The sequence below is a fragment of the Mustela nigripes genome, chromosome 4, assembly GCF_022355385.1.
Source record: "Mustela nigripes isolate SB6536 chromosome 4, MUSNIG.SB6536, whole genome shotgun sequence".
NCBI classification, from domain to species: domain Eukaryota; kingdom Metazoa; phylum Chordata; class Mammalia; order Carnivora; family Mustelidae; genus Mustela; species Mustela nigripes.
This window is the reverse complement of record NC_081560.1, coordinates 184,214,112-184,222,763: the sequence shown is the minus strand read 5'-3', so window position 1 is coordinate 184,222,763 and position 8,652 is coordinate 184,214,112. Positions and strand designations below refer to the sequence as shown.

General features: G+C 40.8%; 1 protein-coding gene across 1 annotated transcript in view; it reads left to right on the top strand.

Annotated features, from left to right (window-relative positions):
* The window catches only part of CPXM2 (carboxypeptidase X, M14 family member 2), a 136,126-nt gene that overhangs the window by 74,565 nt on the left and 52,909 nt on the right, over positions 1 to 8,652 (top strand). The gene's annotated exons all lie outside the window — the stretch shown is intronic.

Below are 8,652 nucleotides of genomic sequence, written 5' to 3'. Positions count from 1 at the left end.
TTAAAAAAAAAAAAAAAAAAAAAAAAAACATTCCTTTGTTTTGTGCGTAACCAGGATCCAGCTGCATTGTAGCAGACGGCTTAGCAAGCATTTAGTCTGCCATTTTGTTGGTGGCAGGCGTTCTCAGTTTTTATTTAAAACAAAGCACTGTCAGGTAGTAAAATATCTGAATGTGTCCCAATTTTTTTTTATAGCGCCCCCCCCCCCATGCCCCGTCTTCTTTATTTTCCTGATCTGAAGGTGGGCTGAATTGGTATAGAGTGTAGTAATCTCATAAAAGATTAGGGTTTTTGCTTTTTGTTTTGGTTTGGTATTTATTTATTTATATGTTTGTTTGTTTGTTTGTTTGAAGTGAGGGAGCTGGCTGGTGCCCAGAGGAGCATCTCCTCCCTCTTTCTGCAGTCAGGAAGTCTTTGATACAAATGCTTCTTTACTTGGGTTGTATTGCTTTGAGTTGAAATCTCCAGTCACAGAGAATTAAATGTCAAGGTGGTTTTGTGAGGTGGAAGAATCTGAGGCAAGTGGAAAAAAGCCACAAAGTGCTGCGGATTTCAAACCTTCCCCAAGGATTGAGAGAGCAGGAAACATGGCCATTACAGCTCCAAGAGCTTCGAAGAGGGCTCTGTAATAACAGTGGATGCGGTTGTAACAAAATAAAATACACAGCTTTTGTGTCAGTGGGGGGGTCGGCAGCACTCGCTAGCCTGCCCCCCTCCTTCATTCCTCTGAGCCGCACACCCTTCTGCTCTACGCTCTGCCAGTGGCCTCATCATCATGCTTCATCATATTCTTTTCGAAATTTGCAGCTTACCTCCCCATCTCCTCATTAACCTCTACAGCTCTTGAGTAAAGAGATCATCTATAATTCACCTTTTTTTTTTTTTTTTTTCCGAGGCTTGCGTGCTATCTATCCTACAGGAGCTGCAGGGCGAGGAGCAGGACTTAACACATTCCATGTTTTCGTGTGGATAGAACTTTCCAGCAAAACTCAGTCCTCCTACAGCAGTACTGATTGGCACAAATACCTTTTCTGTCATCCTGGATTATCAACTTTCTTAATTTTAATTAAGATATGATTCTTAATTTATTTATGGCTGTGTCAGATGGTTACCATTACTGACTGGGGTACAAAGGGTTAAGCTGGAGGCATGGTCACTTCCTGGAAGCGTCTGGAGGAGCACCTGAATTTGTTCATGTTCAGCTGCAGTCCTGTACATTGTATAGCGCTGGACATTGTCTTCACTGGGATAGTGTCCTTCTTCTTAAGAGCATAGGTGTGCAGATCGATTACAGTGTTCCAGCACTCTGCTCAGACCGCACATGCGTTACCTCATTCACGTCTGGATTTACTGTACAAAGACATAAAGTTGGTGTCTTGTCCCACAGCTGGAGCTTGGGGTCACGCAGCCCTCATACAAGTCACAGCCAGTAAGTGGAAGAGCTAGGATTGTACTTTGGACTTCTTGGCCTCCAAGCCTGGGGTTTTAACCACTATACGAGTACAACTCTCAATCTATAAATTAACATGTAACCTCCTTGTAGGTATCCTTATTATTTTCAGAAGGTTTGGCAGTTTGTCAGTTGTTTTGTTTTTGTTTTTTAAGATTTTATTTATCTATTTGACACAGAGAGAGAGAGATCACAAGTAGGCAGAGAGGCAGGCAGAGAGAGGGGGAAGCAGGCTCCCCGCTGAGCAGAGAGCCCGATGCAGGACTTTATCCCAGGACCCTGAGTTCGTGACCTGAGCTGAAGGCAGAGGCTTAACCCACTGAGCCACCCAGGCGTCTCCTACTATTAACGTTTTAAATGAGTACAGTCTGGTTGCTATGATTAATAAAATAGTTTTGAAACATGATTATTAACTAAAGTGCCTGGTTCACTTATTATTAACCAGCACCTGCTTAATGTTACTCACTAAAATGCCAGATTTCCCTAATGCTTTTTTTTCTTTTCCAAAACCCCATCCAGGACAACACATTTTAAAAAAAGGTTTTATTTATTTATTTGAGAGAGAGAGAGAGATTGAGCACAAGCAGGGGGAGCAGCAGGCATAGGGAGAAGCAGTCTCCCTGCTGAGCAGAGAGCCCAATGCAGGACTTGATCCCAGGACCCTGAGATCATGACCTGAACTGAAGGCAGAGTCTCAACCCATTGAGCCTCACAGGCACCCCAGTTTGTCAGTTTTATAGAGTTAGTCGGTGACAAAGTGGGATTTGAGCTACAATGCTTAGCACCCATGTCTCTGCTCATACTCTTATTGTACATTTACCAAGTGCCATGACAGTAGCTTCCAGGTGTGTGTGTGTAAATGAAAAAATGCCTCAGAAGCCTGTCTAGTCAAATGTTTCATGTTCTGAAAGAAAAAAAATGTCAACCTAGAATTGCCAGCAAAAATATCATTCAGAAATGAAGATGAAACAAAGCCATGTTCAGACAGTAAGGACTGCAAACATTTATTGCCAACATACCTGATTTAAAATAAGTATCTAAGGGAGTTCTTCAAGCAGAAAGAAAATGATCCAGATGGAAATATGGAAATGCAAAAATAAATGAGGAATACCAGAAAGGGTGGGGTGCCTGTGTGGCTCAGTCAGTTAAACTTCAGACTGTCGGTTTCAGCTCAGGTCATGATCTCAGGGTTGTGGGTTTGAGCCCCATACTGGGCTCCGTGCTTGGCATGGATTCTGCTCCAGATTCTTTCTCCCTCTCCATCTCCCCAAATAAATAAAATCTTAAAACAAAGGGTACCAGAAATGATAAATAAGTAGACTAAATGAAATAACAGTAATTTTTTAAAAACTTTATTTATTTATTTGAGCTAGAGAGAGCTCGAGAGAACACAAGCAGGAGGTGGGGTGGAGAGGGAGAAGCAGACCCCCCACTGAGCAGGGAGCCCAATGCGGGGCTTGATCTCAGGACCCTGGAATCATGACCTAAGCTGAAGGCAGACACTTAGCTGACTGCGCCACCCAGACGCTCTTGAAATGATAGTAATTTATTAAAAAATTTAAAAAATATATAGAATAAAAATGAATTAAGTATTAACTATAGATATAATTAATATAAATATTAACATTAAGATATATAGAGAATTAAAAATTAAAATTGAGTTCCAAAATAATGCAAAAGATAGAGAGATAAATGGACATAAAGTGTTAGATGGTTCTAATATTACCATGGCAGTGGTAAAATTATAATTTGAGTAAGACTAGTGACTTAAGGTTGCATATTGAAATATTTAAGGTAATTATGAAAAGAATAATGCGAGTATAAAGCTATTAAGTTAATAAGGAGAAAATAGAAAAATAAGAATATTAATATAATATTACCAAATAAAAATGCAAAAAAAAAAAATAAAGGGAAATGTAACAGATGGGTCTAAAAGAAAACAAATCGTAAGATGGTAGATATAAATCCAAATATAACATTACCTCTAAATGAACTACAATCTCCAGGAGAGGAATAATATGATCACATTGTACTTAAAGAAGAAACCTCATAAAACTGAGCTACATGCTGTTTACAGGAGACATAGTTTAAATTTAAGGAGACAGAATATTAAATGTAAAGGAATGGAAAGAAATACATATACCCTCACCAGAAATAAAACAGGTAGCTCTCCTAATAGTAGACAAAGTTGACTTTAAGGCAAGAAACACTGACAGAAATAAAAAAGGGAAATTTTTTTAATCATAAAAGAGTCAATCTATTAGTACAATGTGACAGTCTTAAATCTGTATGCACTCAATGGCATAGCTTAATTTTTTATATATTTATGGGAAAGGTTTAGAGAACTAGAAGGAGAAACAGATAAATTCACGGTAAGATTGATATTCTTTTATGCACCTCTTTCCATAACCAATAGAATAAGCAGACACAGACACAGTAAGTATACAGAAGATGTGAATAACACGATTAGTACATCTGATCAAAATTTTATATGTGGAACACTGCACGCCATAATTACAGAAATGACATTTGTTTTAAGTGCACATGGGACATTTGCCCAAACTGACCATATGCTAGGCCATAAGGATGTCTCAGCAAATGTCAAATGATTGACATGATTCAAAGTTTGTTCTCTGTCCATGAAGGAGTTAAACTAGATATCAGTAATTAAAAGATAACTGGAAAAGTCCCACACCTGGAAATTAAATTATACTCCTAAATAGTCCATGGTTAAAGGAGAAATCACAACTGGAATTAATATTTTGAACGAAATGATAATGAAGATATGACATATAAAAATTATGGCATGTAGCTAAAGCAGTGGCCAGAAAGAACTCTAACCTTAAATACATATATTAGGATTTAAGATGGAAAATTAATCGTCTCAAGGAACTATACAAAGTGAACAGCAAATCCAACCTAAAGAATGTGCCAAGAAGAAAACAGTAAAGAGTAGAAATTAATAAAATACTAGTTTATACCTTAGGAAATTGCTAGTTGTCAACTACTTTGATTTGTAAAAATGATAGTTTCACATGGGTCATATGGTTCCTAACAGGAGACACATATGGTTTTATATGGTTTCTATAGGAAACAAATAATAGAGAGGGTAAACAAAGCCAAAAGTTGACTCTTTGAAAAGGTCAATAAAATGACAAACTCTTAGCTGATTACGAAAATAGAAAAAAAAAATCAACTATCAATATCAAAATTGTAAAAGGGAACATCACTAAAAATACTGCAGACATTAGCAAGACAATAAAGTAATACTGAGAATAGATTATGTCAGTAACATTGAAAATAGTCAAAATGTGATAATTCTTCAAAAAGCTCAAGTTACTAAAACTGACAGAAGAAGAAATAGAATATCAGGGTAGTCTAATATCTACTAAAAATATCAGTTCATTCATAAATATTGTCCCCCCAAAACCTGAATTTCAAAAAGTTTGATTGAATTCTTCCAAACATTTAAGAAAGAAATGGCATTTAAAAAAAAAACCAAAAAAAACAGAGGATGGAAACAGAGAGTCATTTCCCAGCTATGGGGTTGCATAACCTTGATATCAAAATCTGATGAAAACATTACAAAAAGCAAAATTATGGAAATTTTTTTTCATGAGCATAGGTACAAGAAATGCTAAGCAATCTATCACTAAACTGAGTCCAGCAGTATGTAAGAAAGATTATGTCTCACCACAAAATGGGATTTATTCCAGAAATAGAAGGGTGGTTTAGCCACAATTGTAACTAACCACTGTAATTCACAACTTAAACAGGACCGAAGAGAAAAATCACAAGAACACTCTAATACATGCAGAAAAGGCATCTCAGAAAATTCTGTAGTCACTTTTGTTTAAAAGAAAAAAAAATCCTTTTAAACTAGGAATAAGTAATGCCTTCCTTAATCTGCAAAAAAATCTGTAAAAGAAAAAAACAAAACTATGGTATAGTATAGCTAGGCCCCTTGCAGTGAGGGGCCCCAGGGCATATGCTATAGCATCCGCTTGGAGCTTCCGCAGTGGGTCCAAAGTTTGTGTGCACGGACTCATTTCAAGAACTATAAGTTTTTATAATGTGAGAAAAAAAGCCCCAAACAACAGGAATTGCACATTGTCGTTACATCACTAGAGGGTAGTTTGATAGAAATCAAAAGACTTTATCCAGTGACTTCTGAATATGGACATGATAATGGGGCTGCAGCAACTATATTGCAACCCAAAGACAGTAAGTGTGAAAAATGAGTAGAGATGTTCATGTGTTTTGAGAACTCTGAGACAAGTATGAGGATGTCTTCTTAGAACTCTGAAACAGTGACTATGGAAAAATGAGTGTACACTGAGCCCTTTTGCAACAGCAATGAGAAAGAAATAAATCGGGGTGCCTGGGTGGCTCAATCATTAATCGTCTACCTTTGGCTCAGGTCATGTTCCCAGTGTCCCGGGATCGAGTCCCGTGTTGGGCTCCCTCCTCTGTGGGAAGCCTGCTTCTCCCTCTCCCACTCCCCCTGCTTATATTCCCTCTGTGGCTGTCTCTCTCCCTCCATCAAATAAATAAAATCTCTTTTTAAAAAAGTGAAAAAATTATAATATGGGCAATAGTATGAATTACCAAAGACAAACTAAGCCTGAGTCAAAATGAACAAAGGCTGTTTATCCGTAAGCCCAGGGCACAGGGACCTCTGCCCTCACTTTCATTTCAGCGGGAGCAGTAGAAAGGGGGTAGAAAGGAGTCAGATTCATACAGGAAATGGGAAACACCAAGGTCTTCTCTGGTTTCTAAATGTTCTGTTAAGGTAGAAATTTTGGAAATGGAGGAGACTTTCTAATTGGTCTTGAGGTACTTTTGACCATGGACTACAATAGGTCCAGCCCCCTATTGCTTGGCAGAGGAGTTTCCACCCTCCCCAAATGGTCTGCAAAGCCCACCCAGCCCCATTTGTCCTTCACTCTGCCCTCCAGGAATGCCCGCTTCCTTCTGCATCCTCCAAAGTATGATGATCTCTTCTTCCTCCAACTATGAGATGTTTATACTCCAGTGGGAGATAAACACACTATCAGATAATTCTAGAAAGGGGTATAAAATTATAAGTGGAATTAAACTATGAAAGGAAGGAACATATAAGATAAGAAATTGGCCAGATTGGAGAATTAAGCCTGCCTTATCTGATAAGGTTTGAGGGCTGAATGATTTAGAGGCAGACAGTAAGGGTGAGGGGGAAGATGAAAATAGTATATGCAAAGGCCCTGAGGCAAGAAAGTATAATCGTTATCAGGAATGGAAAGAGAGAGCCCAGAAAACAAAAGGTATAAGCAAGAGTCTTATATACTGTGATGAGGATTTTGGTCTTACTACCAGAGAAGGGTGGTATTTCAGGCAGGTGGTGACATGGTAATAGTTCAGTAGAAAACCAGTGTTTACCTGCAGGATAGATTGGGAGGCAGCTTAAATGCCAGGAGACCAATCAGAGGGAGCTGCAGCAGTCCTGGCTAGAGAGAATGGGCTATGAAAATGGAGAGAGTTGGGTAGATTCCAGAAATATGTGAGAGGTGACATTGACAAAATTTGATGATGGTCTCAATGGAGGCATGGGGGGGGTGCGGGGAAATTGGGGTACCATAGAAGACCCTAGGATTTTGGTTTCCCTGGGGGGATGCTAGTAGTTCTTTTGAGGCAGGAGCTGGGCCTGGCCCAGGTCAGGCTGCAGAGCAGGAGCCATGCACCCATCCACTGGGGTGGGGTAAATCTGAGATGTTGCTGCGACCCGAGAAGTGGGGAGAGGTCAGGCAGGCATAGCAAGGAGCAGGGGTCTGCCGTCCGGAGGGGAGGTCAGAACCACATAAACAATTAATTGCCCTTCAAACCTAAGTAGTAGATTTGCCCACATTTGTTTTAAGTTTGAGAAATTATTTGGTTTTCATTTCTTCGTTGTTTTTTTCCTCCCCCTTTCTTTGGACTGCTTATTTTATTTTTCCTTTCTGCCCCTCTCTTACTGTGTGTGTGTTTTTCTTGACGGAGAGGCTTCTCAAGGCCATTGCCTCCATCTCTATAGGTGGGACGTGCCTCTCGCCTCGGCAGCCTTCCCAGATCACTCTGGGGCGTTAGCAGCAGACAGACAGACAGACTGCAAAAGGGACTGCGTTTGCAAGGTCCTTAGAGATTATTTGAATGTGGGACCCAGGTTGGTATTTGGGGTGAGCATATTCACCGTGCAGAGGACACACACTGTGCCTGGGTCCCTTGCACAAGACACGCCTGCTGCCTGTCGGTCTGCAGGCATGGGCTCCGCCTTCACCCTCCCCCCGGGGGAGCCCGCTGTTCGATCACTTCCAGCATCTGGCGGGTCTTCAGACAGAGCTGGTGGGGAAGAGAGAAGGGAGAGGCCTCGAGGGGAGGGTTTGTTTCCAAGCACCTGTAGAAGCACCTAGGAGGAATTTTCACAAGTCCGTCCGATGAGCCCGCGTGAAGACAAGCAGCCCATCTTCCTAAATGAAACTTACTAGGCCGTGCTGATTCAGAAACCCAGAACCGCATGGGGTAGATCTGCATCCAGAATCCAAGGAAATGTCACAGTAGGAAAAGGACTCCAAGTGCTTCAGCTGGCAGAATGTTCTAAGGATTGCTGAATTGGTGTTTCGTTCCAGTGTTTTAAAAATTTAAAAAAGAAAAAATGATGCTCTGAGAAAATCTATATTTGCTACCAGTTAATGTTATACACAGCTGAGTCTGAGGGACAAAAATGTGTCTTCCGCATGAAGGTGGTTTTGGGGCGTGGCCTAGCAGATTGACCCCCCACCCTGGGAAGCCCACTCTGGCTGTTGTCACCTCTGATTTCTGTGCAGCGGAACTTGATGGCGGTTCTGGCGTTGGGCCCAGCGAGCACTGGCTTATCGCCGGGGGTGGGGGGATTGTCTTCCCGGCTGTGACAGCCGAGGAGGAGCCCAGTGTCTCTCAGACAGTCAAGCTGTTATTTTTGTGGTTGGTGCCATCGAGTTTGTTATGTTCCCAAATCATTTTCCCAAGGAAATTTCTAGACCGACTTGCAATTTTTACCGAGGTTAGTTTTCCACGTGGAACTCTTCTACCGCATGAGAGGTAGATGCTCAGGAGAAAGAAATACACCAACGTCCATGGGTCTCTGTGTGACCAGCATGCAGGGCTGGCTTGGGACCATGTACTGTCTGAGGGGTTTAGGAATACTGAACC